Source organism: Apis mellifera, linkage group LG8 (genome assembly GCF_003254395.2).
Source record: "Apis mellifera strain DH4 linkage group LG8, Amel_HAv3.1, whole genome shotgun sequence".
NCBI lineage: Eukaryota > Metazoa > Arthropoda > Insecta > Hymenoptera > Apidae > Apis > Apis mellifera.
Genome location: NC_037645.1, coordinates 10183712 through 10209821, shown reverse-complemented (window position 1 = coordinate 10209821; position 26110 = coordinate 10183712). Strand labels below are relative to the sequence as shown.

At 36.6% G+C, this 26110-nt stretch overlaps 1 protein-coding gene across 15 annotated transcripts in view; it reads right to left on the bottom strand.

The window, feature by feature from the left end:
* Positions 1–26110, bottom strand: part of LOC552709 (polypyrimidine tract-binding protein 2) — a 547610-nt gene that overhangs the window by 203187 nt on the left and 318313 nt on the right. Inside the window, exon 1 of one of the 15 annotated variants that reach the window (XM_026442200.1) lies at positions 23971–24013. The exons of the other annotated variants lie outside the window; for them this stretch is intronic. The gene's annotated coding sequence lies outside the window, so the exon portion shown is untranslated. Of the gene's footprint in view, positions 1–23970; positions 24014–26110 lie in introns of those variants that run through there. 15 annotated transcript variants of the gene reach the window in all.

Here is a 26110-nt window from a genome sequence, read left to right as displayed (position 1 = left end):
TATTTCAAGAGTTGCAGAGAATAACACGGTTAGTGAACTAATTCATGCAACAGGATAGGGAATTTTTTTTATCCCTATTCACCTAGTTCCTCCAATGATTCCCAAAGACAAAAAAAAATGTAAATTTTACTTTTATGATGAATTTGATATTTTCTTCGAAATTAATTAAAACATAAATATAAATTTATAATATAAATATATAAATAAAATATAAATTCTCGTGAAATAAAAATAAAGGGAAAGGAAGGAAGTGAAGTACACACGTTTCATTCACGAGCATCGTGAGTTGCTCGCAATATGGATAAAAGCATAAGAATTTTAATCATCGCGTGTTGCGGCTTGATTGGTAAGTAACGATTTGTCGTGATATTTTTTTCGTGACACGTCATCTCGTAACACGTAACTACGTATTCACGACTTGGTCACGCTTCGCTGTTTCAATCCGCCGAAACTTTTCATTGCTCGTAAACTAGCTCTAAAATAATCCTCAAAAGAAAAGGTGGTTAAATTTACGATGCTTTAATTAATCGAGTCGAGGAAACCAGCGAGAGAGTCGAGAAAAAGTTTATACTCGACGATCCTCTTTATTGATATTCTTAAAAAAAAAAAGAGAAAATTTCGACTAATTTACGACCTACAAGTAAAAGTTAAAACAAAGACAACCGAACGTTTTCCCACGAAACTTGTGCCACCCAATCTAAAATCCTCACACGGATCCTCTGGTATCGCGCACGAAACGTACTCCCTTTCCAAACCTTCTCCAAGCCCCTCCCCCCCCAAACCCCGCCTCAATTGCCATTTACATGCGGCTCGCTCCTCCGTCCCCATAAATAGCGAATATCGAAGGACGACACGATCTTATCGGTCGCTCGTTGCCGACCGTTAAAGGGTGTCCGATAATGGCGAGCTTGAAGGGGAAAAAGCTGGCAATCGTGCAAGTTGCGTGACCAGCCTGATAAAATCTGCTCGACCCTGCTTGCCCCGCCGCGCTTCTCGACAATTCCTGCCCACCAAGATTCCTCTCTTCGTGGTCTTTCTGCAGTCTAGTTGCTCAGGATTCGATCCTAAGTGTCTCTTAGACACTTTTCCTTCAACGTTATACGATCGAACAGTTTCGTCAAAAAGCTCACTAAACCTCTTGATCAAGTTAGCTACAATGAAAATCCCAAGATATTTTCCAAAAGTGAAAAAAAAGAGTCATTTCTTCAGTTGTCGGTTCATAAATACAACCAGGATCGAAGCCTATAATCAATTCTTGCCTGCCAAGATTCTTCTTTTCTTCGTGGTCTTTTGCAGTAGTTAGAATTGGATCTAGCGTCTCTTAGATACTCTTTCTTATCACTGAATCTCTTGACGAAAAATAAATATAACCAGAATCGAAGTCTACAATTAATTTGGAAATTCTTGTCTGCCAATATTCTTCTTTTCGTGGTCTTCTGCAATCAGAATTGGATCTAGAGTCTCTTAGACACTCTTTCTTATCATTGAATCTTTTGATGAAGTTAGCTGCAACGAAAATCCAAGGATCTTTACGATATTATCCAAAAGAAAAATAAATATAATCAGAATCATAGCCTACAATCAATTTGGAAATTCTTGCCTGCCAAGATTCCTCTTTTTGTGGTCCTCTGCAGTAATTACAATTGGATCTAGCATCTCTTAGACACTTTTTTTTATCACTGAATCTCTTGATGAAATTAGCTACAATGAAAATCCCAAGATATTTTCCAAAAGTGAAAAAGAAGAGTCATTTCTTCAGTTCTCAGTTCATAAATACAACCAGAATCGAAGCCTATAACTTGCCTGTCAAGATTTCTCTTTTTGTGGTCCTCTGCAGTAATTACAATTGGATCTAGCATCTCTTAGACACTTTTTTTTATTACTGAATCTCTTGATGAAATTAGCTACAATGAAAATCCCAAGATATTTTCCAAAAGTGAAAAAGAAGAGTCATTTCTTCAGTTCTCAGTTCATAAATACAACCAGAATCGAAGCCAATAACTTGCCTGTCAAGATTTCTCTTTTCGTGGTCTTCTGCAGTAGTTAGAATTGGATCTAGAGTCTCTTAAACTCTTTCTTATCACTGAATCTCTTGACGAAAAATAAATATAACCAGAATCGAAGCCTACAACTAATTTGGAAATTCTTGCCTACCAAGATTCCTCTTTTCATCTTCTTCTACAATAATTAGAATTGGATCTAGCGTTTCTTAGATACATTTTCTTCAAGATTATACAATCGAGCAGCTTCAGAAAACTGACGCGTATCACTGAATCTCTTGACATAGTTAGCTGCAACGAAAATGCCAGGATATTTTCCAAAGGAAAAATAAATATAACCAAAATCGAAGCCTACAACCAATTTGGAAATTCTTGCTTGCCAAGATTCCTCTTTTTGTGGTCCTCTGCAGTAATTACAATTGGATCTAGCGTCTCTTAGACACTCTTTCTTATCACTGAATCTCTTGACGAAGTTAGCTACAATGAAAATTCCAAGATATTTACGATATTTTTCAAAATTTTTCAAAAGGAAAATAAATACAAGAAGCCTATAATCAATTTAGACATTCTTGCCTGTCAAGATTCCTCTTTTCATAGTCTTTTACAATACTTAGAATCTCTTAGACACTTTTTCTTTAAGATTATACAATCGAACAGCTTCAGAAACGTATCACTGAATCTCTTGACAAAATTAATTGCAACAAAAATCTCAAGATATTTACGATGTTTTCCAAAGGAAAAGAAGAAAATAAATACAACCGGGATCGAAGCCTAAAGCCTACAACTTGGAAATGAATACGGATGAACAATCGTCCCATCCCCGTCGAGAACAGGAAAAATAAATAAAGAAAGAAAACATTCGTTTAGAATCATCCGCTCTTAGCCTCGTTCACGCTTAATTCCTCCCAAAGATAAAGCAAAGTGAAAGGCGAAGGAGAAAAAAGAAAGAAAGAAAGAAAGAAAGAGGCATCCGGCGGAAGGCGACGCCTTCTAGGTGTATCCAACATCTACCTTCGCCTCGAAAGACGATCGAGGGTTGGAGGGTTGGTATAGGTATGCGGGAGGAGAAAATTCGCAAGCCAGGGTGTAACGTTGCAACGAGGCAGGGCAATTTATCTTGTTGTATTAGTAAATGGATGATAATGACGTCTAGAGTGGAGGAGGGGGCGGTGGAAACTGTCGGAAGCCCCTGTAAGCAGCTGCAGTTACCGCCACCCCAGGCTGCGGCCGACTTAAGTGTACATGCATTAGTGTTGCGCTTTCCTTAAGTGTGGCAACGTGGCCGTGTAGTCGTGACAGTTCGCGTCTATGCGACGCGAGGCTAAGAAGGTGTATCTTTTTAAAGACACGTATTCCGTGTAGGGTGTGTGTTTGTCGATACACCCATCCCGTCTCACCCTAAGTGAAGTCGTATTTTGAAACAGCGCTTGGTTTTCACGCTGTGCTAAAAAGATTCTTATTTCCTTTTTTTTTTTTTTTTTTTTTTATATACAAGAAAACGTCTCCATCCCCGGTATCAATTTCAATTTTTCTATTACGATGAAAACGATATTTTTATATCAACGAGTTTTATACGAAGAATACGCATTATCGATGCGTTGTAAAAATGAAACATGAAAATTCTTCTTCTGAGGAAAAATTTGAGGTAGATTAAAATGGTTTTAAAATAGAGAGAAAAAGAAAAGTGGAAAAGTTGAATAAGGAGAGAGAAGTTTTTCTTGTTCTTTCTCCATTCGATTTCGAATTATTTATCGCGAAATAATGGAATAATTATAAAATGTAAAACGTTGCAGGATAAAAGAGCGTGAAATTGCTGCGATAAAAAAGGAAACGGACGCGTCAAATGTCAAATTGTTGAACGCATTCCGAGAGAAATAATAGAAAAAATTTTGTCGATAACTCGAATTAAAATTTTGTAATCACGCGTTATTTTAAACAATTACGATATTTCGTGCAAATTACCATTTCCCTGCTAAAGTCTTTCTTTCAACGAACGAGCGAAAATTCTGCATGCATCGACTCGGTGAATACCCGAGGCCAGTTTCTCCCACAAATTTCACCTCGAAAACGTCATTGTCAGAACGTTTCCAAGACGCCACGTCGGACGTCCCCTATTGTTTCTTGGCCCCGTCGTAGAAACGTCCACCGGTTACAATACTAATTGGTAGCCGGTTGGTAAACAACCGTGAAAGCATCCGGAGAGCGGCCCCTTTCCCTCGCCACAAAGCCGGCCCGCACGACTTTTCCACCCCCTGTGCAGCATCACCGCTCGAGGATAACAATGGGGGGATGAACGGCCCTCGGTGTGTTCCTCGGCTACGAGCAAGCATAACGACTCGCGTAAATTGGCGGCGAGACTTCCCGCCTGTCTTCTTTGACGACCTCGCGATCCCTGAATCGATTTTCTCTCTTTTTTTTTTTTTTCTTTGTGTGAGGTGGAGTGGACGAAAGGGGAGGAGAATAAAAATTAATTGTATCTCTGGAAAGATTCTTTTTTACGCGAAATAAAAGAGAACCGAACGAGTGAATTTGTCCGAACGGATGAATTTAAGGAATAAGAGGAGTAATCCGTCCGATTTAGATGCTTCTATTGTTACTCGGAATATTCAGTATTAATAAAAGCAATTCAGTATTACACTACTTTGATTGATACTTGAATTTCTATTGATACTTGATAGAATATAATACTAATATCTTATTGTTAATAATACTATAGTAATATAGAGAATACTAGTGCTAATATATAATTCTGGTGACATATATTCACTATACTAGTAATATAATACTTAGTATTATACTTGCCATAGTAAAATACTTATAATACATATTTATATTCATATATATACTTAGTATCTTACTAGTATCTACTAATAATACTATAGTATAATAGTATAGAAACTACTAGTGCTAATATATAATTCTGTTGATATATATTCACTATACTAATAACATAGTATTTAGTATATTATACTTGGCATAATATAATATTTATAATACATATTTATACTCGTATAAATACTTAGTATCTTATTACTAATATAATACTTATTAATATATTATACTTGGCATAGTATAATACTTATAATACATATTTATACTCATATATATACTTAGTATCTTACTAGTATCTACTAATAATACTATAGTACAGTAGTATAGAAAATACTAGTGCTAATATATAATTCTAGTAGTATATATTCATTATACTAGTAATATACTACTGAGTATATTATATTTGGCATAGTATAATACTTATAATACATATTTATACTTGTATATATACTTAATATCTTACTAGTATCTACTAATAATACTATAGTATAGTAGTATAGAGAATACTAGTGCTAATAATTCTGATGGTGTAATACTATATTTATACTGATATATATATTTAATATAGTTGGTATATATTTAGTATATTGTGATGCTATTGCAAAAATATATACCAATTAAACCACTCTGTATTTATTTGTTTCTTTCACAATGTATCAGTAATGCTGTTTTAACGCAGCTGTCCCGCAGTGAACGTTGACGAAAAAGATTGATAAACACACTAATGGACACTAATCGATAGAAAGACACGGGGAACAAAGCAAAGCGAGGAAGGTTGTTGTCGGTTCGACCCGCGAAAAAAAAAATAAATCTTCATTAATATCCACAAAGTTCGTTTAACCAAGGTCCTAATGAATCCTAACGCGTCCTTCCATTAATCTTCCTCCCGATTCCACTTTGCTCAAAGGCGGCGCGTGTAGCACGCATGCATCGTGACTATAATGCAGTCATCATAACTCATGCCTCGCGAGTTTCGAATACCCACGGTGATTCTAATTTAGTTGCGACGAACCGAGCCGCGAACAATGCAGCCTCCGCGGGCCAATTTACATTTTCGTTCGTCTGATGGGGAACAACGTCGACGATGACGACGTGGAAAAATCGTAGCCGTGATTTTCAGGCAAATGCCGCGACGACTTCTTCTCGGTGAGTTTCTTGGATACTTGTGAAATTTTCCATCCAGTTTCGTTCCGTTTTCTTATGTTTTAATGTACTCTTCTTTTCTTCTTCTTCTTCTTCTTTTTCTTTTTGTTCGAGTTGGAAGATCGAAAGTAATTTCTTTCGTGATTAAATTTCAATCGTCGTCCATTTTTTCGCGAGTTTAGTCGTATATAGTCAGACTGACATCTTGGTAATGAAGGGGAGGATGATGAGACAATGTAAGAAGGGGAAGACAAATAGTTGGAATTTGAAAAAATAAATCTTTTTGTCGGGATAATCCTTCGATCTTTACATCATCTTCAAACTATTTTAATTTCACCAATAAATTTTCCGCCTTATTAAGCTGTCACTCTTCTTCGAAAGAATGGAATTATAAGGTGGCTACTTTTATGCAAAATCGAATTAATCTCGGGGGAAGTTTTTCTGTTCGAAATTACAGCTTTCATCGTGTGCCGACGTAATTAATTTAATTTCGCGAAACTGTATTTCAAAATTTAATACGTCTTTCATATTTCTAAGAAATTTATGAAGACTCGCCTCATCTTAGAAATAAGAATCAAATCTTTAAGAAGAGGAATAAGAAGTTTCTTTCGCTTTCCATTATACGCAATTTTTATTTTTTTCTTTTTATATGTAAAAAAATTTCAAAAAATTGTATTTCCTTCTAGGAATGATAATAGTAACTTTTATTCAACCAACGTAGCCCCATTTTTCAATTGTTTTAGAACTCGATAAACAAGTCTTGATCGATATTTTTGTATACCAACTTTTAGCCTTTAAAATCAATTCTCGAAAGGTGTCTCTCAATCAAAAGAATTACAATTTCTTTAAAAGCATTAATACGATATTAAACAGATATTAAACAATTTCTCAATTGTTTATAACTTGATAAATAACTTCAATTGAATTCCTCATATACCTAATCTAATCGACTCTCCAAAAGTATCACACGAATATATTACAATTTTAACAATACTTTTTCTTCGAACACATAAATGACTTTTTGAAAAAAAAGCGAGAGAAATATGGTCGAGCCAATAATCTAACCTAACCTAATCTAATCAACTCTCCAAAAACATTCCACAAATATCATACAATTATATATACCAATTATAACAATATACTTTCTTCGAACACGTAAACGATTTTTCTTTTAAAAAGAAATGTGATCAAATCATGTCCAATAACCTAACCCAACCTAATCAACTCTCCAAAAGCATCCCATGAATATCATACAATTGTATACAACAATTATAACAATACACTCTCTTCGAACACGTAGACGTAGAATACGTAGATTCCTTTTTAAAATCGATAATCTAATCTAACCTAACCTAACCTAACCTAATCAATTCTTTAAAGTTATTCTACAAATATATTACAATTACAACAATATACTTTCTTCGAACACATGCACGATTCCTTTTTAAAGCCGATAATTTAATCTAACCTAACCTAACCTAAGCTAATTAATTCTCCAAAGCTATTCTACGAATATATTACAATTATAATAATATATTTTAATTGAACACGTAGACGATTCCTCTTTAAAGCCAATAATCTAACCTAACTTAACCTAACCTATCTTAATCAACTCTCCAAAGACGTTCTACGAATATTATATTTATACAATTACAACAATAGACTTTCTTCTAACACGTAAACAATTCCCTTTTAAAAAAGCTATAAAAGAAGCGCTAACCTAACCTAACCTAATTAATTCTGCAAAGTTTCTACGAATATATTACAATTATAACAATATACTTTCTTCAAACACTAGTAGACTATTCCTCTTTAAAACGGATAATCTAACCTAATCTAACCTATCCTAATCAACTCTCCAAAGGCGTTCCACGAATATTTATACAATTACAAACAATACATTTTCTTCTAACACGTAAACGATTCCCTTTTAAAAAACGAACCTATAAAAGAAGCGCGATCGAATCTCGTCCGAGCCGATTGCCATCAAACATAATTTCCCGCCGATGATCGGGAATCAGCATCGCGGAAATAGTCGTCTGAGGGTGTAATTCCCTCTTACGAGGAAGAGGGAGGAGGGAGAAGTTGACCCTTCTCCCTTCTCCCTCTAAGGGAAGGAAGGAAGACGCGCGTGGTCGCGTGCCCACCACGATATAGGCCGAGAAGAAATAAGAGAAGCGCGGGGCGATGTGAAAAGAGGCCGACTTCGAATTCGAAGTCGGAGGGGAGGAGAGGGAGAGGCCTCCTCTCCGGTAATGAGAAAATCACAAAGGGCTTGCGCGGCCGGTGAATGGGGGCGCCCTCCATCGTCGATCCTTTTCGCCGGATGCTCGGGATCACCTTCGAGTAATCCGTTTTTCAATCTTATCCACCAGCGGGGGATTTGTCCCCTCCCCCTCCCCTCTCCTCCTCCCAGATATCGCGTTTCCATCAAGGATGTCGGGATTAGCGTGCATTGTGTCGCGCGTAATGACGCGTTCGAAAAAGAGAGGGGGTGGCGGTTTCACGATTGACTTATTACGGGGAGGAAGAGGGGTGGATGTACGTTTTCTTTCTCTGCGGGGGATGAAGAAAAGGGATGCCTTTGTAGCCACGCCGATGTTAAAATTTTTTTTATTCATCAGCAGCTCGGATTTGGATATTCCAATTCGAATTAAATTTCGTTTCGTTTGAAGATTTTGAAGATTTGGTCGCGTTTGTTAGTCAGTTTTCGGAAGGTAAATTATTTTATATAATTTCTTCTTCTTTTCCAGTGTTTGTAGTAAATTATTTTATATAATTTCTTCTTTTTTCTTCTTCTTCCTCAGTGTTCGTGGTAAATTATTTTATATAATTTCTTTTTTCTTCTTTTTCTTCTTCTTCTCCAGTGTTTATAGTAAATTATTTTATATAATTTCTTTTTTTTTTCCTCTTCTTCTTCGGTGTTCGTGGTAAATTATTTTATATAATTTTTTCTTTCTTCTTCTTCTTCTTCTTCTTCTTCTTCTCCAGTGTTCGTGGTAAATTATTTTATATAATTTCTTCTTTTTCTTCTCCAGTATTCATGGTAAATTATTTTATATAATTTCTTCTTTCTTCTTCTTCTTCTTCTTCTCCAGTCTTCGTGGTAAATTATTTTATATAATTTCTTCTTTCTTCTTTTTCTTTTTCTTCTTCTTCTTCCTTAGTGTTCGTTGCAGTTGTGAAGTTGTAAGTCAATTGTCGATTTATTGTGATTCGGTGATTGGTGATACGGTGAAGGGAGAATTTTCCATCCCTTTAAAAATAACTTTGCAATCCTCTTTGAAACGAAGTAGAATATTTGAAGGCGCGGGTCAAGGTAAAAAATAAAGAGGAAGATGGTCCAGGGTAGTAATAATCGTAGGAGAAGGGAATATCGAATCTTTTTTTCATATTAATGAAAAAATTGAGGGGGAGGGGGAGGACATAGAGGTAATGAAGCGTGATATTCACGAGGTCGAAATTTCCTCGGAGGAAGGAATTCGAACATAATGAGTGGAAAATTGACTTCGCCGAGCTTCTTCGTCTCGCTGTTTGCGTCCCCGAAATTAAATAAACATGAATCCCCCCCTCTCTCGCTTCGGTTTCGGAGAAAATGAAACGAAATCACGGCGATTATTCCGGCTGGCTCCATTAAAAGTTTCTCATAATTCAATCTCTAACTGTATCGAATCGAGAGAAAGGAAATCTCGAGTTCCGCGATGATGACACGAATTCGTCATCGGTCAAGCGTGTCAACAAGAGAGATTGTAATAAAAAGTGTAATAACAAAATGACAGGAATTACGATATTTCAATTGCGATTTATTTGTTATTAAATCAATCGTTTGATTGAAACGTGTTCAAAATCATTACTGTTATTGTATTATTATATCCCCATTGAAATCAAATTTACATTACAAATTTAATATTATAAGTTTTCAAATTATCTTTATAAGTTTTCACTCTTCGTTATCGATATTTCATTTCCACACTTAAAATGTACGTACATTCCGTTAATTAACGTAGATACGAATTATTTATCATCAATTTTGTAATTAATTTTTCCCATCTGACAATTCGTAATTTGAAATTTGAACTTATTAATCTCGAAATGGTAATATTTTCAAATTTTTAAAATTTGGAAATTAAAATGAAAAAATTCTATTTCTTTCAATTCACGTCAACGATCGAATAATTATTAAAAATCAAAATTCAAAAATTTAATATTAATATCCCTCTACTTGTCTATGGGATCGCAAGTATCGAAGTATTAAAATCATCGCATAAGTATTCAAGAACACGTAGGGGCTGTTAACGCGGAATAATGATGGAGAAGGGATAGAGAAGAACGAAATTAAAGCAAAGGCTGACCGAGCTGTTTCCGGTTTTTCCATCCCGGATACCGGTAATTGAAAAGATCAGAATAAGCACGAATATATATATATACACGATAAAATGTGCGGTGTGGTGATTTTTAAAATTTTATCTTCATAAAAAATTTCCGGGAGAAAATTCGTTTTCAATTATTTTAGATAAAAAAAAATATCTTGGCTCTCCCTAGTTTATTAACCGGATTTTTTTAATTAAGGAACGAGAGATTTACGATCTAATGCAGAAGTAATTTATAAAATTTCAGGGGAGGGATAATATTTCGAAAAAAAAAAAAAGATCAACGTCTCGGAATATCAAATTGAACGACATCGAAAGAAAAAAAATGAATAAACAATTTTAAACGCACACAATCGAAACAAGCAATAAATCGCAAAAACGAATGGACAAAATTATCGTATTTGACGAATAAATTAAACTATGATTCGCTTTCATTGTATACATTGAAATACAAATTTTCGTTCCAATTCGTACGTCAATTGTGCCGAACACAATTATCAAATAAATTCGAAGATAAATATTTAAAAATTTCTCATTGATTCTCATCCATCTATCTATCTATCTGAAAAAAAACTGACCCGTTTAAAATTAATAAATTTAAAAAACCCATCGTTTAACCCGACGACCGAAAAGAAAAACGAGAAAAAAGGAAAGAAACAAAAACAAAAGGGAGGGGGGAGGGGAAAAAATAGCTCGCTAAATCCGACCGCAAGCAAAAGTTATAACCAAAGAGTAATCGATGCAAGAGCGCATTGCTCCCGGGGCAAAAAGCCGCAAAAAGCTTGCGGCATAGAACCGTGGAGCGGAACCGTGGTTGGAGAACATTCCTCCTCCTCCTCCTCCTCCTCCTCCTCCTCGGCTAGACGGGCGCGTGTCGCAGAGAAAGGGGGTTGTTGGAAACGGTGAAAATAGCCGGCAAAACGAAAATGTGGAACGCGCGGGGAATGGGTTTCCGCGAGGGTATCGAGTGGAACGCGCGAAAGGGATGGAAAAACGCGGTGGAGAGGAACGACACGTTGCCTTCCCGCCTCTTTGTTTCGACCCCTGGCTTCGTATGGCTGGGTGTATTGTCGACACGCGATAAAGGAGGTGGAAACGAGGACGGTGGGTTAATTTCGTTGAAACGATCCCGGTTGAAACACCGTTTCATGGTGGATGGTCAGCGATGAAAGGGGAGCGTGGCTTTCAACGAACCCGTTTCAACCAAAGATTCGAAACGCGTTAATTCATGTGACATTAATATTCGTAGGCATCGAGACTAATTCGAAATTTTCTCAGGAAAGTTCATTCTTCCGTTCTTCTTTTTTGAACCAGTTGTAAAGTATTCCCCAGTTTGTCTTATCTAAGTATCCTTAATTATGTTAATTATGCAGGACAAAAATGAGATATTCGATCGTGTACTCGCGATTTGCCATTTTTTCTCAAATATTTCTCTTTATCGAGAAATGTTGACTCCGTGGTTGCTGATGAAGCAGCATGAAGTGAGAAAACTCGCTAGGAATTAGAAAGGATGTAATGTACAGAAATTTAGGCAGAAATTTACTTGGGAAACAAACGTACGAATATTGTTCAAACCCATCGCTGAAACACAAGATTCTTCGAACACTTTTCCTCTCGCAAAAATGCACTCGTCGTTCAAAACGAGCTTCGTTCCAAGTCTCGATATCTCAAGTTAGGCTAAAGTTGAATGGGAATATTGTTAATGTTTGTCTCTCCAAAATGTGATAAAAGACAATGTGACAACGATAGAAATGGTTAAAATTAATGGTGACGAGCATTCTCGATCATACATATGCAAAATTAATAAAAATTAAATAAATTAAATTATTATATAATTAATAATAAATTAATCAATTAAAAATAAACAAAATTAGTTTTAGTATCGTTTTTTTAGAATCGAATCCATTTCTGAGATACGCGAGCTCTAAGATATTGCTTGATCATCGTCAAGCAATGAGTGAATCTTGAAAAAAAATCGCTGACTCAGCGAGTATCATCGAGACGACGATATCTTCAAAACTAGAAATCGTAATGAAACGAGAAGCATTTGAAAGGAGACGCTTCCCAGCTTTCGATCGCGTAAGACAGAAAGATGAACTTATTTTTTTTAATCAATCGAGATTCATCGTTGAGATAATCGAGAGACTGTTTCAAGTTCGTTTTTAAAAAATCGTTTCGATCCGTTTCAACTTGAAAGAATTGTTATTCCATTATTGAAAGTGGGAGAATCGTTAATTTACGCGCATAGCTGCTTTTGAATTGATAAATTCGAGAGGAAGCACGGTTGACTAGAGATTAGAGGGTCGAAACAGAAGGATTACAATGGTATTAAATGTTTGATGGAACGCGTTCAACTTGGTAGAATTTATTGGAAAGTTGTTATTCGCAAGTAAATTATATATCTTTCTAAAAGAAGTACAATAACGATCCTCCTTGATTTCCATCTTTTTTCTTTTCTCTTTAAACAAGAGAGAGAAAAATCTTCGACAATTAATCCACATTTTGCGACAAGACAAACCGAAAGATTTGTTAATTAGGAAAAGCTTCTATACACACATACATATATATACATAAGATAACGAATATATCTTCGTTACGCAATTTAACAAGGCGAAGAACAATTCGAAGGTGCCAATTAAACAAACCAGGGAACTGTAACACGAATAATACGAGAAGTTTAATGAAATAATTCGACAAACTCTAACGTGACAATTCGACAATAACAGAAAACTTATTGCCAAGTCGGTCGGTTCGTCACAATCTGACAGAAATCGTGCCTCGAGAAACATTCCTCGAATTCCTTCGAGAAATTCGAAATCCTTGATACGAAGAAGGGAAACTTAAACTTAAAATGGAACACGGATTATTTTGTTCGAAATTCGCAGAGAATCGAATCGAGATAAATAATCGAAATAATAAAGAAATAATTAAAAAAAGAAGAGGAGAAGGAAAGAAAACGGACAAAGATGAACCCAATTCCTTATGCAACGCGTGGAGGGAAGCGTGTCCCGGGTCCTTGACGGATTTTACCGCCGGTTTACGAGGAAACGAGCGGATTCGAAACGAATCGCTTCCGTTTCGCGAGTTCTACGCTGTAAAACCCCGCCCGACGACCATTTCCGCGAGTATATCGCGTCGTAAAAGGAACGAGTTGCCCGACACACGGCCCGATATTGGACCGCGGGAAGAAAGGGAAAAGGATTAGCGAGGGGAGGAAGAGGAAGAAAAAGAGGAAGAACGGAGACGTGGAAATTGAAGGGAAAACAAGAGGAAGGAAGTTCGAGAAAACGCGGAGAAGTTTGAGGAATGGAAAATCTCTCTGGAAACACTTTTTCCATCGAAACAGGGATAAAGAAAGAAAGAAAGGAAGGAAGGAAAAAAATAAATAAACTTGTCTCCGAAACTTCGTATCCGACGAAAAGTTAGCTCTTAAGAAAATTTTCTCCATTTCCTCCCCTCCAATACAAATAAATAAAAAAAAAACAGATATTTCGATATTTCAAATAAATTTTTTCCTCAAAGAGGATGCGATAATTTTCACCCCAATTCACCAACAACATCGAGCATAACATCGATAATATATCAAATAATACGAATAATAATCTCGCTCGTGGGATAAGCAACATCCTGGAGAAATTCACTTTTCGTCTCCGCCTCCGTCGAATTCCACCCAGAAGAGAAGGAGAAGGAGGAGGAGGAGGGAGAGAAGAAGGTTTCGAGCGTGCAAAATGGCGTGGCATGGTGCGGCCGGCAGAGGGGTGTTGCACACGGGCGAAATTACACGTTCCACGATAACGTCATTAATCATTCTGTTTCGAATGTTCACCGTGTAAATAGAGGATCGTTTTGAAGCGCGGCCGCGTTTCCGCGCGGATTATCTCCCCGCCGCGAGACCGGCCGGCCGCAGTTTGTAAGCGTGCATGAAATATTGAACTATTAGCCGGCGGCGATATATCATTTTAATATCGCCCCGAATCAATAGCGTTGTCCGCCGGGTTAATTACACGCCCTTCCCGGCTTGATCATCAAGCGACAAACGCTTCCGGTTCCCCCTACTAACCTTTCACTTCCTCGTTTTGTCCTCCTTTCTTCTTCTTTCTTCTTCTTCTTCTTCTTTTCTTCGCGAAACAGTTGCATCGAATCTCGGTATTTTTTACGAAGAAGAAGAGTTTTTCGCGCGATTTCAATTCAAAATTGAATGGAATTTGCTTCTCCATAAATAAAACGAAAATAAAATTAAAATTGTGTCGCATGTTACACCTTCCTTTCTCGTTCCAATAGTTTTGAGGAGCGTGTGAGAAGAGTGAGATTGAATTTTCGTATTAAAATATAATTATAAACTGTTGACAATCGAAGTGAAAAAGAATCAAGTCAAAGAATTTGAGAAATAGAAATTTGAGAGAGATTTGATTCGTCGAGGGATGATAAAAAAAGATTGAATTTTCGTATTAAAATTCGTGACAAATATAATTATAAACTGTTGATCGAGATGAGAAAGAATCGAGTCGAAGAATTTGAGAAATAGAAATTTGGGGAGGGGATAATGATTCGATTCGTCGAGGGATGATGAAAAGAGATTGAATTTTCGTATTAAAATTCGTGATAAATATAATTATAAACTATTGACAATCGAGGTGAGAAAGAATTGAGTCGAAGAATTTAAGAAATGAAAATTTGGGGAGGGAGGGAGGGATTTGATTCGTCGAAGGATGATGAAAAAAGATTGGATTTTCGTATTAAAATTCGTGATAAATATAATTATAAACTGTTGACAATCGAGGTGAGAAAGAATCGAGTCGAAGAATTTGAAAAAATTGGAAATTTGGGGAGGGGATGATGATTCAATTCGTCGAGGGATGATGAAAAGAGATTGAATTTTCGTATTAAAATTCGTGATAAATATAATTATAAACTGTTGACAATTCGATGATCGAGGTAAGAAAGAATCGAAGAAAGAGTCGAAGAATTTGAGAAATGGAAATTTGGGGAGAAAGGGATTTGATTCGTCGAGGGATGATGAAAAGAGATTGAATTTTCGTATTAAAATTCGTGATAAATATAATTATAAACTGTTGATAATCGAGGTGAGAAAAAATCGAGTCGAAGAATTTGAGAAATGGAAATTTGGAGAGGAAGGGAGGGATTTGATTCGTCGAGGGATGATGAAGAAAGATTGAATTTTCGTATTAAAATATAATTATAAATTGTTGACAATTCGAGGTGAGAAAGAATTTGAGAAATGGAAATTTGGGGAGGGATTTGATTCGTCGAGGGATGATGAAAAAAGAAAGGAAGGAAGATAAACACGAGGGGAGGAAGAGGTTAATGAAATGACAAACGAGTGGAAAAGGGGGTTTATAAAAGAGGAAGGAAAGATGAATTCATCGATATCCTGGCACTTGCGGCGCGCTTCCGGTTTCCGTGACTCCCTTCAACAGCCGTTGGTCGTTCAATCACAACGGGCATGCGATCGTCCGCGTCGAAGGTAATCTCGAGCCCGTTCGAGATCGGGAACCTCGTCGACCGTAAAAATGGATTAGAATAACGCCAACGTTCCAGATAAATGTCACCGATAACCCGTTGATAACAGGGCAATGATAGTTAACCTACGACGTTGATAAGCCGATGATAAAGAGACGAGGGAAAAAGTTTTAACTCTTTTCGAATTTCACGAATTTAATTCCTCCCTCGAAATCTAACATTCAATCGCAACTTCTTCTCTCCATATTTCCAAGAATAAAAAGAAAATCTAAATAAATTTACGCAGTTTCTTCTTTCTTTCTTTCCTTTTCCAACTTTTGATTCGAGGAAATCTCTTTCATCATTTTCAATACTCTTACTGTATTTGACAGTAAATCCTTCTCACTAAACAATCCTCGAGAAAAGTTGGCCAAAAACAAGCCAAATTCCAAATTCCAAGAAAGGTCATTGCAACAGTTTCGAAAATTAGAATTAATCGATAATTGAAGTCGGTGGCGGAACGCGAAAACAAAGAAAAGGAGAGAAATCTTGAGAGGAGAGGTATCCGACATTAGCCGATTCTAATCGAAACTGGGAAAAGCTCGTTATCGGAATTGTCTCGAGCTAAGCAGAACCGGGCTAATAGCGGAGCACAATGGGCACGGCTCGTGGTCGTGTGAAACACGGCACGTTGCACGGGATCAGGCGGAGGAGGCACAACCGAGTCGGATGTTCGCAGCCCCGGTTTTAATGGCGAGAGACCTCTTTCTCTTTCTCTCTCTCTACGCTGAAACTATTTTCTATTTCTTTCTTTTTATCGCGCGTGAAATAGAAGATATTTCTTTCCTCTATTTTATTATTGTATATATCGTATTTCAAAAATGTAATCGAATTTAAACACTGTCTATCCTCGGTGTACAAGAAAAGACAGGTGGATGTAATTCATTCATGAACAGTTCCAATACTATTGGGTATTAAAGTTGATGCACTTCCAGGACGAATTAACCAATTAAATTTAATTAGAAAACCTGTCCTGGAATCTTCTTCGGTCAATGTTCGGAAATTTGTGGAATAAATCATAGATTCGTGCCGATTATAATTGAATCAACTTCATTCAAATATTTTTTAAATCATAGATTCATTCCAATTATAGTTGAATCAATTTCATTCAAATACTTTTTAAATCATAGATTCATTATACTTGAATCAACTTCATTCAAATATTTTTTAAATCATAGATTCACCAATTATAGTTGAATCAACTTGAATCAACTTGAATCAAGTTGAATCATTCAAATACTTTTTAAATCATAGATTCATGCCAATTATAGTTGAATCAATTTCATTCAAATATTTTTTAAATCATAGATTTATTTCAATTATAATTGAATCATTCAAATATTTTTTAAATCATAGATTCATGCCAATTATAGTTAAATCAATTTCATTCAAATATTTTTTAAATCATAGATTCATGCCAATTATAGTTGAATCAACTTCATTCAAATACTTTTTAAATCATAGATTCATTATAGTTGAATCAACTTCATTCAAATATTTTTTAAATCATAGATTCATTCTAATTATAGTTGAACTTCAAATATTTTTAAATTGATAATTAATAAACAAAATTAAAAAATTAGTTAATCTAATATAACATTAGTTTGTCAAACTAAAATGTTGATCGACGAATTTAGAGGATTAACAATTCCAATTCCATTCTGAATTGTCAAGGATGAAATTTATATTTTGTCGAGAAATCTGTGTAGCCTTAGCCTGTTTCATAACTGTTTTCAATATGAAATTAGTCAAATTAAATTAAATTAAACTATACGGATAAACTAAATCAATCTTCGTTAAAAATGAAGAAATCTAGTCTAGAAGAATAGAATCGATTCGAATCTGAGTAGAGATTCACTCTTCACGAAAGTGAATCCACTCTGAACGTTATTCGCCAAATAAAACTTGAATCCTATGAACCGCTAAAACGACAGAACAACCTATCTAACCGTTTCATCCCCTGAAATCCGCGTCGGTAACTCAGTTGTCTCAGCAGTCGCGACACTCGCTATTCTTTATCTCGATCTGCCTGCCTTATTTCGTCGCTGCGTTATCGTCGGCAAAGCCAACTCCAATTACAACCGCCAGGTCGCACGCTCGGTCGGCCAATTGAAAAATAATAGAAACCCCTCGATGCTGCCTCGATGCTACGTTTCAACTCCCTGTTGGGGGTTGAACGAAACGCGTCGCATTCGCTTAGAGATCATCAATTTGCAATTGCAATTGCAATATTCGCGTATCGTTTCATCAGTAAACACTTTTGATTCGATGTTTATTGAATTGTCTTCTCGTTCTCTGATTAAATAAATAATCTTCAAACAATGGTCTTTGTCTTTAAAACAGTTCGTGTATCATAGACCATTCTTTCTGCGAAGATTCAAAAATCAGAAGATATCGAATCTGGTTTGAAACGTTTGCAATAGTTTGCAATAGTGTAAATTATTTTTTTAAAAAGTAACAAAATTTTTTAACAAAATTCGTCAACATATATTACTCAAGAATCGGATCTGATCCAAAAGGTTTCGTCTCTTTCAATATTTTCGTCGATGGAAGAAAAGAAACGAACTCTAACACAATATTCAATTATCGACCATCATCCAGGGAGTTTCCCCTCGATCCAGAGAGAGAATCGAGCGTGCAATTATTAATCGGCGGGGGAAGTGGAGGGGGGTGAAATTCGATAAATTCGGGGATGAAACGGCGATGTTGGAGCGAAAGCGATTATCGCGCCCCGCCCGTGAAAAATGATACCAAGTCGGGGAGGAAAAGACAGATGTTCAGATCATCATGACAACTCCTTCCTCCTTTTCCTTTCCTTTCCCTTCCCCAACCGATCCACCTTTCGAAATTTGATACTTTCTTCTCTCGATCTCTGCGATTCTGCACGAATGATTCACGAAAAACTCCTTTTCCTTCCCTGGAAAAATTAGTGAAAAATTAACGCGTGACGCATCCTGACCAAAGAGGCAAAGGCTAGCTTCGTTCCTCCTTTCTTTGAAAATGAATTCTTCATGAGTTTCTTTTTTTATTTTTCTTCTTGTCGATTAAATCTCGTCCGGATGATTCCTCGATTCTCGATCGAAAGTAGAAACATTTCCCCTGGCCAATTTCTAGGGGACTGAACGAAACAGCTTATAAAGGAATTAATTATCGTCTCCCTTGCGCGACATCTAAATCCCCCCGCAAGAAGAAGAAGAGGCGGAGGAGGAGGAGGAGGAAGAAAAGGGGGAGAAAAATGGGAGTGGAAGGGAAAGGTGGCGGGGGTATCCAATAAACGAGAACAAACAGAGGTCTAGGGGGCGATCACGGGGTGACACGCATCGGATTTCGGGATTTGCAGGATCCCAGGAGCCTTGGCCCGGGGAATGGAAGGTGGGGAAGAAGAGGAAAGGGGGGGAGAAAAGGAAAAAATGAGACAGGAAGCGTTGATCCACGTAAAGCGGACACCAAAGTGGACGGTCGTCGCCGGCCTGTCCGCTAGATATATTTTCTATTTTGTCCACGTGGACGAGACTCGCATCCCTGAAACGTTCCGCGAAGATTCCTTTTTCCTATTTCTTCCCTTTCGGGCCATGGATCAGGCGGATGGAAAATTGATTTGGCAAAATTCTTCCTTCCTTTTAAATAAAACAGAGATATAGTTTTGATTTTAACTCCACCATTCCTAATAATAAAATAATATGATCTATTACGTGGAAAAGAAGAGGACAATTAAAAGCAAGGTTCACCGGTTTCTGAGGTTCAAACACAATTCAAAAAATCCTCCAAGAAGCTCCCTGCTCATTTGGCGAGATCTTCAGTGAGATGCACAAGCTAATAATATCCCTTTGATTGAGCGACATCCTTCATCTAAGGAAAATTTCCGAGAATGAGATTCCTTCAGAGATATTCTGATATTCCTAGGAAACAGTGTTTGGAATAATTCTTCTCAAGGATGATATCGATTGCCTTATTACTGTTGAGACTGTTTGCACGGCTGGAAATGTCTCATTGACACTCAAGTCGAATCGTTTCCTCCAAATTCTTCTCTCAAAAAGGAGATTGTCACATCGTCATCGTTTGCACGCCTCGCCTCGAGTTAATGCATAATTTGGAATAATTAATTCTTTCCTCTCACGCGACAAAGTTAACAAAAATTGACAACAAATCTAAAAAATAGTAGTGTCAAGCAAAAGGAAAAATTCCGATCGACGAAAAGCATCGTCGAGGGAGGAGGAAAAAGGCCATCTGGCGGCGATAAATGGTAATTAACGTTTGCAACGCGGCAGTTTACAACTCGCCAGCCATAAATGTCCAATCAAGGGGTCGAAGTTCGCTCGACGACGGCTCTCTCCTTAAGCTGTCGAGTTAGTTTCCGCCACGCTAGTTTCCACCATTCCTTCTTTCCACCTCTTCCGTACCCGCCCAGATTAACCCACCATCCCTCCCTCCCTCCCTCTCTCGACTCGTATTTCTAAGTAAATTTCGTTGTATAATTAACGTTTAATATCCAGCCAGACCTGTGTGCGCGCCGCTTTTCGCGGTTTGCGTCACGGTGAAGCCGGATCGCCTCGAATTAACTGCACCGACGACGCGACGTAATCTGAAACGCGACCGGGGGATGGGGACCTCATCCTGTTTGATCGGGGATCAAGGGACCCTTTTTAATCCTGCTCTCTCTCTCTCTCTCTCTCCCTCTCTCTTATTTTTCCTTTCTATGCACTCTCCCCCTCCTTATTTCTTGCGGTCAAATTTATTATTAATTCGGGATTAACGGTGTCGAATTACGAATTCGATCCCCACAGGTTTCCTACGGTTTATCACGCGATGTAACGCGTTTCATTTTCGCGGCTAAATCTCTCGAACGAGGAGATGTTTGACGAAACACTTTCTGATCTTCTGACAAGTGAGACTTGAGAGCTTGCTACTTCTTCGAAGAAACTAGAACTAAGAATAATACAATTTCGCGGCTAAATCTTTCGAACGAGGAGATGTTTGACGAAACACTCTCTGATCTCTGACAAGAGACACTGTTTGCTACTTCTTCGAAGAAACTAGAACTAAGAATAATACAATTGGGCTTCGATCAATTTTTCACCAGCCAACTCTTCACCTAGAGGATTGATTCGAAGCCCCAAAGGAAGACGCAAGAAGGGGTGAACGAGATTCGGGATGCGCTCAAACCCTGTCGAACCAATTAAGTCGGGCGCATTGTACAGGCTGCTTTCAGGCTTTGTTGGCAGTTATATACAACGGCTGGGTTGATGCACAACGATGCAATGTATCAGTTTTATAGAGGCCGTTTCCTGCGGCCAGGCCCCGAGTTTCTTATGGCGCGTTCGATTGTTCGAACGTGTCGTAACCGTGTCGACGCCGGTTTTAATAGCCTCTGCAACGACGTTTCGCCTGTTTCTCTTAGGCCCCTTTCTCCTAGTTTCACAGTTTTCGTGCGTGGACGATGGGATATAAAATGGAGTGCGTTACAGGGACGAGATTACACACCCGATGGAACGATACGTACTCGAAAAGATATCTCTTGTCCAAAGACTCTGAAAATATCCAATATCCTATAATACTTTGGCTTACCAAAATGTAATACCACTCTCAATTCCTCGAGGAAAAAATATTCTTCTCAAGCCACGTCCAACGTTCCTCGAAACGTGGACGAATCCTCTCCCTTTCTTGAAACGGAGTCGAGCCACCGGATTTCGATTCGGTGTAAAACTATCGGTTTTTGAAAATCGATACAATATGAGAGAAGTAGAGAGAAGTACGCGCACAAAGGCGGTGAATAGCGGTGAAGGCATAATACACTTTCGTCGTCAGAGCATCGGTCGGGGCCAGGGATTACGCGTATACATAAAATCCTCCCTCGGGCAGTCCTCAACCCTCCCCCTCCCTCAAAGGCCCCCTGGCCTCTTTGTGCCCTTCGCCGTGCCCTCCTCTCTCTCTCTCTCTCTCTCTTTCTCCTTCCCCCTCTCTTTTCCCGTATCTGGCACACCGTCGCGCGATATGAGCGAGTGAGTCGTGTGTGATGTGGTATTTCCAGGAGAACGTTAATTAATAATTTAATCGAAGAGGCTGCTGCTCCGGTCCTGCAGCCTCCGGATCCGCTGCCTCTCTAATTAAAACCGACCCCCGCATGACGAACACGCTATTACACGAGCGTACGCGAGTGTGTGTGTGTGTGTGAAGGGGTGGCCAGACGCGTACACTCACTTTTGGGGAAAATAAGGGGGGGGAAGGGGTCCGGTTCTGGTCAGAGGGTCCTGGCGGACACTGGCCACGCGTTCATTGATCCGTCCGTTGAAATCTGACGTTTCCATCGGCGGAGGGGGCGGAGGGGGTGAGAGAAAGGGTGGAGGAGGGTCGTCGGTTTCGGGGAAGCAGGTGGTTTCGAAATTGTAAAGAGGCTCCTCCGGAGCGAGGACGGGTCGATTAACCCCTATTCACATTTTTATGATATATATAGATATATATATGGATTTCTTGCGAGATATTCTGAACGAATTATAATTTTCTCTTCATATAATGTTAGAGATTAGTTTTTGAAAATATTCCTTGGTTCTGAATCAATAGAAAATATATACATGGATATATATATATGGATATATATACATGGATTTCTCGAAGATATTCTGAACGAATTATAATTTTCTAACGTTAGAGATTAGTTTTTGAAAATATTCTTTGGTTCTGAATCAATAGATTTGAACTTAAAACAAATATCATATATATAGATTTCTCGAAGATATTCTGAACGAATTATAATTTTCTAACGTTAGATTTTGAGTTGAACATTAGTTTTTGAAAATATTCCTTGATTCTGAATCAATAAAAAATATATATATACATGGATTTCTCGAAAATATTCTGAACGAATTATAATTTTCTAATGTTAGAGATTAGTTTTCGAAAATATTTCTTGGTTCTGAATCAATAGATTTGAAGATAAAACAAATATCATACTATATAAATATATGGATTTCTCGAAGATATTCTGAACGAATTATAATTTTCTAACGTTAGAGATTAGTTTTCGAAAATATTCCTTGGTTCTGAATCAATAGATTTGAAGATAAAACAAATATCATACTATATAAATATATGGATTTCTCGAAGATATTCTGAATTATAATTTTCTAACGTTAGAGATTAATTTTCGAAAATATTCCTCGGTTCTGAATCAATAGATTTAAAACAAATATCATATTGAGAAGCAACAGTTATTACAAATCTTCTATCAGCAATCCCTTACATTAGAGACATAAAAGTATTATGAATTTGAGGATTATTATGGATTCTCAATTTAATAATATTTTAAATCTATTTTTTCTCCACATTTCATTCTACTATTGGTGATTCTATTTATAGTAATTCTCCATTTAATTAGTGATCGTCGAATCCACTAGACTCAAATTTCAATAATTATAAATATATTTATAATTTCAATTCATCCATACTTTTCAATCGAAGATCTTTAAAAATTTTACATTATCTTATTAATTCTCAATTTCCTTGGCGAAAGAGACTCGGTTCCTGTCCTGTTGTATCGAGTTGTTCAAAAGGAAAAAAATATTATCATGTTCAGATATAATCCTATCCAAAAAGATAGAATATATATATATATACACACACACGATCTCCATCATTTGGAGGAATAACAAGCCAGCGGCGGGGTTAAACAGGGAAAATCCAAAATTACGGGGGGAGGGGGAGGGGGAGGAGGAAGACAAGCAAGACACCGAGACTTGCGCGGAAACACGTTAAACCGGGGGATGTTACCGTAATATTACATCCACTATTAACTCGCGTAATGAGAGCTCATAAGAAACGTACACCGTCGTAAACAGAATATTTTATTACGCGAGAGTAATGACGAAAACCCCCACGGGTATCCGGCCCCGTGTGGATAAAGGTATGAAATATCCCCGGCTTATTACCGTCCCCCGACATTTCAAATTCCCGGATTTTTTTGCCCTTCCAACGGAATTTTTTAGATTTCGTCCATTCTTCGCCCGCCAAGAATTACGCGATATCGCGTGAAATTGTCGCGTGTGGATTGAAAAAGAATGTAATAACAATAATAATAATAATAATTAACGATAAAAATTAGACGGACTCACCGAGATGGACTGAAAAGCTGGAGCAAGTTTTTTGGATGCTTACCTGTAACAGAGAAGAAGAAACGAATCGTGAGTTATGAATAATGATCGTAATTTTTTTTTTTTCATCAGTTTAAATCAGTTTGGAAAATTGAAGATGGTATTTTTAAGAGAATTTTTAATCTGTCTCTGATAGATCTTTTTAAATGATTCGAGGAAAGGGATGCAACTATAATTATAGTTTGTTACGAATACGAATCAACAGCCCACCATAGAATATTATATTTATTCGTTTAATGTCGTGTAACTCCTTCGGGCAAGAAAATGAAATTATCATCACAGGTTCTGTTAAATATAATTTCCAGTCCGAATTTCCTCCCCTCCCACGTTGCCACGCGAGCGGGGAAAATGAAATGAACGTTTCAATTCGTATGAAAAATTAAAACGAGGGACAACACAACACGGAACGAGAGGAACGCGGATTCGGTTTATCAACATTTTAACTAAAACAAACGAGCCCTAACGCAAACGCGAAACAATGAGTTGGCCGGAATTTCGAACAAATCAAAGCTTGTTCAGCTCTCGGCGAAATTAAAAATTCACGTCACGAAAGTTGAAACCTATCTCTGACCTCTGATATATCGTGGAAAAAGGAAAGAAAGAAGAGCTAAAAAAAAAATAATATCATCTCGAATCTGATGATAAATTTTCTTAAGAAAAATTTATTATATATATATAAAAAAAAAAGAATTCGAAGAAAAGTAAGGAACGAAGAATTAAAGATACGTAGAAAATTAAATAATTAATTTTCTATAATTTACGAATAACACTGTTAATATAATAAAAAAATAATATCATCTCGAATCTGATGATAAATTTTCTTAAGAAAAACTTATTGTATAAAAAAAAAAAGAAAAAGAATTCGAAGAAAAATAAGAAACGAGGAATTAAAAGTACGTTTAACGTAGAAAATTAAATAATTAATTTTCTATAATTTACGAATAACACTGTTAATATAATAAAAAAATAATATCATCTCGAATCTGATGATAAATTTTCTTAAGAAAAACTTATTGTATAAAAAAAAAAAGAAAAAGAATTCGAAGAAAAATAAGAAACGAGGAATTAAAAGTACGTTTAACGTAGAAAATTAAATAATTAATTTTCTATAATTTACGAATAACACTGTTAATATAATAAAATCAAATCTGATGATAAATTTTCTTAAGAAAAACTTATTGTATAAAAAAAAAAAAGAAAAAGAATTCGAAGAAAAGTAAGGAACGAGGGATTAAAGGTATGTTTAACGTAGAAAATTAAATAATTAATTTTGTACAATTTACGAATAACACTGTTAATATAATAAAATAATAATATAATAAAAAAATAATATCATCTCGAATCTGATGATAAATTTTCTTAAAAAAAACTTATTACATATATTAAAAAAAAAAAAAAGAATTTGAAGAAAAGTAAGGAATGAGGAATTAAACGTTTAACATAGAAAATTAAATAATTAATTTTGTACAATTTACGAATAACACTGTTGGAAGAAATTTCAAACGTGTTCCAAGGAATGTGTTTCCAGGGTATGTGATGGTTTACAGGATTATTGAAACGATACGGAGCACAGAGGATCAGTAATGATGATCTAAATGGACCTTGTCGCGCCTCAAAGTTCTCGAGAGAGATAACAGAGTCCCGAAACAATGGAATTTCTGTGAGCTAGTTTATACTATTTTGCCTCGATATTCGCAAGATTTCAACAATGCAACGTACAACGCGGCTCGTTATACGTTATACACGTACGAAGGATTCGCTCCCTTTGAACGAAAATTCTGAATTCCGTGTTTTTCGAATTGTTTCGCTTTCAGAAAAATCGTCGAGGAAATTTTTGGTACATAATCGATTAAAAATCGATTAAAAATTTCAACTAAAAATAATAATATCGACGTTTAATCCTGCACAATAATACCAATTACACATTATATAATATTATATTATAATATTATAGTTATATCCCTTTGAACGAAAATTCTCAATTCCGTGTTTTTCGAATGCTTTTGTTTTCAGAAAAATCGTCGAGGAAATTGAAAATTTCCACGAAATAATAATATCAACGCTTAATCCTGCACAATAATACCAATTACATGTAACATAT